Genomic DNA, 7,909 nt, shown 5'->3' with positions numbered 1-7,909 from the left:
CATTGGAATAATTTTAGAAACCTATTTATATTAATATTACTATTATAAAATATCATACATATATACTATTAAAATTTAAAATGATTTTAACAAATTTATGATTTTAAAATATTTGCTTGAAAAAATATGTATTCCTCTTCTTATAAAGACTTCATTATGTTTAAAATTTTCCTTGCAATATAATCTTTACTTCAGAATCGGTCTACTCGCATTCAAGGCTATGATGGACCTACATCACAACAGAATTATAATTGTACACTTGTAAATAAGTTTTAATTAAAAAAAATAGATAGAATATTCATCTGTTGTGAATTATTCTGCTTCTTGATGGATATAGCGTATATAGTGTTCCTTTCCTTTAGATGATTAGTGACAACAGATGAAGAAGAATGAGGGCATATCGGGCTTCACACTGGAAATTATGATGTATCTCTTGAGCTTTTAAAAAAATACATAATTCCAAAATATTTAAATTATGTTTCATAAAATATTTCTTTTTTATTTTTTATTCTATTATGTATTATTCTATCTGTTATAGTAAACATTATAATTTTATTTATGTCGAAATTAACTTGATATTGAATTTATTGATAATAAAATTAAAATCGCTATATCATTAATAATATTATATATAAAATTCAATATAATTATATATAAATTAAAAAAAAATACACAAGAAAATATTTGATTTTTTTTTTCTTTTTCATTACAAAAAATATTTTTATTTTTTTAAAGATTTCATTAAATTGTTATAATATAAGAATAACAAAATATTTTTATATAATATAAAATCTCCGAAGGTACATCAAAACTTATATGTATATATGTATATGTATATTCAGAATGTTAACATATTCATGAGATATCTTTGGAAGATTAATTTTAGAGAAGAAAAAAAATATAAAAGTTGATATGAAAAAAATAAACTAAATCAACTAAAGCTTCTTTTTTAAATTAAGTTATAAATATATAGTAAATAAATAATTGAAATATATTAAATGAAATAAGAGAAAAAAAGAGTGAAACTGTTTTGTTTCTGTTACATTGCTGTTACATTCTGTTTTTATCTCACTTCATTTAACAAAAACTTAAATTATTTACAATTTAATAAATATTTGCCATCGACATTTATATCAACTTTATTTTGATTTTTAAAGTAGACTTTCCAAAGATGTTCTATATATATATATTAACAATCTATATACATTATATATAGTATATAGAATTTATTTTCACATTTTAATTAGTTAAAAAAGATTTATATTAATAATTATCTTAGTAATTATGTTAATAATAAAATATACCTTTTATCCTATTATGATTTTTTTATTAAAAATTTTATTAGAAACAATTTTATATTATTAAAACAATTGAATTTATTAAAATTGAATAATAAATTATAAAAAAAAATTTTATGAGAAATCAACTTTTTACATGAAGAATTAGTATGAGAAAATAAATTCTATATAACACAAATTAGCACAAATTTTCAAAAGAACTGATTTTCGTTTAACGAAATTTCAGATAAAAAACTATACGTATGATACTACTGCCAGAGTGAAACCGCCCATAGCCCCCAGCTTATATAGTAATTATTACATTTATATCTTTTGTGATTAAAAGAGAAAATATATACTTAAAGTGATTCATGTAGATTATACAAATTTTATATAAAAATGTATTTATATTCCAGTGTGCAACAATAGCGCACATTGACGAATTAGATGCGGTCAAGTTTCTATTCATATAACTTAATTATAATATTATTAATAATACGATAATAATAATACTTAATTAAGCGAGATTATTGTATATTACTTGTATATATGATAAATAGATTAATAATATAAGAAAAGTGGCAGATACTTATTGGCCAGTTATAATAATAAAATAATTATCTTAATTATTTCTCAGAACCAAAACATACAAGCATTGTATGAGAATACTTTAAAATTAGAAAATAAAACATGTAAATGAACATAGGATAATAACAGTTCAAATATTGCACTGTTATTTCTAATAGAATTATTACTTACTTATTAAAGACATAATTATCAAAAAAGTTTATTCAAATTATAAGCTTTACTTAGGATTGCCAGAAAGTAGGCACATGCAACAATTGTTGCAATTGTATATAGACAATGTCTACCTATACCTACTTAATAATATCCTAAAATACATGATACACGGTCTTGGTTTACAAGTTGTAGAGTTTTATAAATATCTGATAAATTAGCACAATATTTTTAATTTTTGTCAAAAGATATGAATATATATTAAATAATATATGAGAAGAAAAATAAGGATAATAAATATCAAATTTACTGTGGTATTAGTTAATTAAGTTATATATTTCATAATAAATTTTGCTCATTTAAATATAAACAATTTTGTATTGAAAAAATTTAACTTTTACAAAGGAATATTAATATTAATTAAATTATGTATTTGCAACATATGTATTTTAAAATCAATTTCAATTTTAGTAATCTAATAATATTTCAGATTATTATGAATCTCTACAACTTTATAATTATATGCCTATTTATCTATTGTTAGGAGGCCTATGATTTGAATCTACAATGCGTCGCAAAAGACTTAAATGATCAAATGTCATGTGTGTTGTCTTGTCCAAGACCTGAAAAGTTTCACTAAGAAAATAAAATATTTTCATGTAATATGACACGGCTGTACCTACTTATGGCATATTGAATGTATTCAATGAATCCAATGAAGCTTAAATAAGCATTTATAGACAAACAATAATTTCATTTTGTTATATCAATATGTATATTATTAAATTTCTTAAAAATTTAACGTTAGTTTAGATAATCAGTTTTAAATATTATACATATTATAAATATTCACAACTTTTTTAATTATTCACAAAAACTGGACATGGACCAACTTTTGATTATATATGGTATTTATAGTAATCAATTAAATTTCGGAAATAAAAAAAAGTGTTCGTATATTTTGAGTATCTAAAACATTAAAAGCTGTGCAATTTGCTTTAACATAATTTCATAAATATAAAAATATAGAAATGTTTTAAGCATTGCCAAAGAAAATAGAAATTGAAACTATATAATAACCGAAAGAACTTAATTGTAATCACAATTATAAGTTAAACAGGATAAAAAACGGTCACAATTTTACTAACGAAATTAGAAAAAAACTTTCATTATTAGGTAATTATTCTTCTTAATTATATAAAAAGACATAAGTTAATTATATAATTAATTAATATTGTGTTTTGGAGATGTTTCAAGTTCTTTTTTTTATTTCAGTAAATTATGTGACCAATTTTTATTCTATTAGTAAGAATGTTTTTATATCAATAAGATTTTTATAAATCTACGATTATTACCTGAAGTTTTTCATAAATTGTTCAAACATTTCATAGATAAATCATAATGTTATATTAATCATTATGAGAATATATGTATTTATCATAATCGCCATAAGTGATTGGTACAGATTTGTGTAAGAATAAAGAATAATACAAAAATGTATGTACGTTACAAAAAATACTAATATCATTGGTTGCATTCATGTAAAAAATTTTAATACACAAAGACCAGTTTATAATATGTATGACAGACATCACATTGTTTCTCGATAACAGTTAGAAACATTCAATAAAAAAGTCATAAAATATTGAACGTTTTATATCCTTTTTAGATCATTTTTCCTATAAATCAATTTATTGAAAAAAATATATTTTAAAAATAGAATTATTGCAAATAAATAAAATTCTTATGAAACAAAACAAATTATTGTTATATTATGTAGAAAACATTCAATAATTCATCTTGTATTAAAGAATAAGAATAATTTATATTCTTTTTATATTATTATATTTTTTTTATATTTTTTTATTGTGATACATAACATAAATAATATATATGCACAAAAAAGATTATTTTATTTATATTATTTATATTATTTAATTTAATACTTATTATTAAATTTAATACTTATTTATATTTATATTGAATTTTATAAAAATACATATTTGGATAAATTAATTAAAAAATTAAGTTTTACTTATATTTAGAATATATATTTTAGAATATAATTTTTATTTTAAAAATAAAATTATCTTAATAAATGTTTTGTATTCTTATTATTCTAAATTATATTAAAAAGATAAGAGTTTTGATAAAATTTAAGATGGTCATACATAAAAATTTCAATACAAGATATCATAAGAAATAATAAGAATAAATTACAAATATAAAATTATAATTAAATTTTCAATTATTGTAAATATATATCAATTTTTAAAGATATAATTAAAACAGCAAGTAGAGCGAGATAGTATTTTATAATAGAAAAATAGTGTTTCTACTTGAAATAATTCAAAAAAATTATATGTACATAACTTAAAGAATACATAACTTCCTAATTAAAGATTTAAATTTAAAAACGTTTCAAATTAAATTCAAATTAAATTTAATATAAATATGTTTATAATGATAATAATACTCGATTATGAATAAAAATATGTATGAGTAATATAATAATTAACATGATATAAAATTGACTTTGTAAATGTTTTTATATATAGAATATTTAAATGATATATTTATTACTAAACTGAATTATTTATGATCGTTTCCCAAAGATGTATTTAAAAATAAATATTTAAAATATAGACAGTTTTTCTGTCAAATTTCTTTCAAATTAAAATGTTTCTGATGAATTTCATTCTTCGCTTGTTTAATGAAAATAGTTAATAATGTAAATAGTTTAAAAATCGTTCGAATAAGAGATTAAAAATGGATGATTTTCTATTACTAACACACTATTTACAAAATTATTTATAACGATCTGTCGGCATTACTATATAAATAATTAAACGAAATTGCGATATTTATAAATTTAAACACTTTTTTGAATAAATATTATTGATTCTTTTATCTCTTTCTTTTATTAAAATATAATTTATTATTATTAATATTATTATTTATGATAAAATGTTTGATTGTTATCAAATTATTTTTAATTAAATTTTACTTCTCCAAAGATATTTTTATATCTTCTAATAAGATTTGATGAATAGAATTCAAAAATATCAAATTTTAAGAATTTATAAGTTAAAAAAAATATGTAAAATTATATATTTTATAAATTACTTTGATGTATGAATAATTATAATTTTATTTGCAATCTGTTTAAGAAGAACTTATTACCTTTAATAATAATATCACGTAAGTATATCTTTTAATTATGTTGTCATTATTACAATATTTTGACGATTTTATATTTATAATTTTAATATAATATATTTTTCATAAATAATTGAGTATATTTTCCATCAATTTTTTTATAATTTTTTCTGTTATATTATTAATTTCAATTCTTTAATAAATTTTTCATTTTATATTTTCGGAAATTAAGAATGGGTTTATAAAAATTGAATCTAATTCAAATTTTGTAAAGAATATTTTAAATCTATTCAAAACAAATTGTACAATCTCATTTTCAAAAATTTCATATATTTTATAAATTTATAATTGAATACGTTGATTTGTGATTTAAAACATTAATCATTCTTTTTTTTCATTTGAATGACAAATATTTTTAACGTTTTTTAAATATTAAAATTTTTAAATATTATTTGTTTAAAAATATTATTTATTAAATATAAAAAATATTATTATATAAATTATATATAAAAAAATTGTTTAAAGATCAATTTTAAAAGATTTTGAAAATAATGACTTTGAATGAGTTCATAGTTTAATTAAAATGAAAACAACAATTTTTCTTTATAATAAATGAAATCTATGAAATTTAAAAAAAATAAAATCTTAAAGTAAAGTTTAAAATAAAATAATTTTTTAGCTTCTATTTATAAAAATATATAAAAAAAAAATATAATATATAATTAAAAATATAAAAAAAATTAAAATCCGCATTAATTTTCAAAATTGAAAAAAAAATTTTTTACTTTTTCATGCTTTTTTTCGAAAAAAATAAATTTTTTCGAAACTACGAAAAAAAATAATAGATTCTATTTAAATCCATAATATATTATGAATCTCTTATATATTATAACCCTAATAATATATTTTCTAATAATTAATAATTTAGAAGATAATTGAAAAAAACAATATTATAAACATATAATTAATCTTAATTAAGAATCCGAAGATACAGAATAGAGATATTTCGATTATTTGATCCAGTTTAAATTTTGTACAGATCAATAACCGTAAAGAACAAAAATAAAATATATAACAATCCTTTAGCGACCATTATTATCGAAATCGATGATCGAAATTATAATGATATCAATTTTATAAATTGATATACAACATTATATATGTATATATAACATTATATATTTTATATCTCCAATGACAATAAATTTAACAATAATTTGTAGAAATAGTAAATAAAATCAGAGTATATATGATTTATATTGATGTATATTAATATAATGTCACGGACATATGCATATAAACAATATAAATCGAAAAATTGTTATTAATATCTCGAAAACTAATAAATACTCGTTAAAATTTTTTATTTGAAGTAACTTTCCTCCATCTCCTTAAAATTTCTAATCATATTATATTACATATAGAATTATATTATAATTATATTATCTATATACTATATATGAAGCCAAAAATTTTATTGTATTTCTGAAAAACATATTCTTTTTGATTGGAGAGATTCATTTTGAAGGGATTGGGGAAAGAATAAGAGTTTAAAATTAAATTTTAGCTTCAAATACTTATTAATCTTGAGATATTAAATAAAATAAAACATCGCGATGTATAAATTACTATTCAATTACTTAAGAATGTTATTTGTAAATTTATTTATACAACATTTATACAATAAAAAAATACTTGCAAAAAAAAAATTTTTAAATTTAACTTTAAAATTCTGGTAAATAAACTGAAACTAAAAAAATTTAATTTAACAAATGATGAAAAATTTTGAAATAATTCTATGATGATTTCAAAAATTACAAGAATTAAGATGCAATATAATTAATACTAATAATATTAGTATTTACTTACTATTACTTACTATTATTACTTATTTTTTATTTATTTTATTTTTATTTTATTTAATTATTTTATTTATATATATTTTATATACTATTTTTATATATTATACATTATTTTATATATTATTTAAATATTAATTATATATTAAATATATAAATATAATCTATGTCTAATCTATCTTATATATATATTAAATATATCTATATATGTTTATATTATGTATATATCTGTTTAACAATATTTATATTATATAATTTTCAAATATTTTTTATAATTTTAATTTTTTGGTTTTTGCTAAAGATTATATAAAGTTATTCGAATTTCATTATACAAGTCATAATACTTTATAGTAATTGAAATGCCATTTTTAATATATTTGTTGTTATAAATATAACAGAAGATATAGAAAGATGACACGATACACATAATTCAAATATAGTATTTTATTTAAAAAATCTATCATAATGTCATCGAATAATTACACGATACAATTATATGATAATTCTATAAATAGAAAATATAATATAAGCTATATTCTAACTAAAATTAATTAATGTAATTTCAGTTGTCTCTTATCTGTAATACAAATATCTCGTTTTAAACATACATTCATACATTTTAAGATTATTTTATGATTAACTTCTTCTTCATTGATCTCAATAAGTTTAAAATATGTAAAAAGTTTCATTTTAAAGAACTTTTTTCCAGCTTTTTATACATAACCGACCGGTTTGTATTTTAAGTTATTTAAAATTTATTATTAAAAAATTGAGTTATTTTATTAAAAAACTTTAATTATCTAAAAAAAGATTTTCTTGCTGATTTTGATGATTCTTTGAATATATATATAATATATATATATATATATATATATA

Source organism: Apis laboriosa, unplaced genomic scaffold (genome assembly GCF_014066325.1).
Source record: "Apis laboriosa isolate Shangri-la unplaced genomic scaffold, ASM1406632v1 scaffold125_cov141, whole genome shotgun sequence".
NCBI classification, from domain to species: domain Eukaryota; kingdom Metazoa; phylum Arthropoda; class Insecta; order Hymenoptera; family Apidae; genus Apis; species Apis laboriosa.
The sequence above is the reverse complement of the archived record's forward strand: the minus strand, read 5'-3'. Positions refer to the sequence as shown.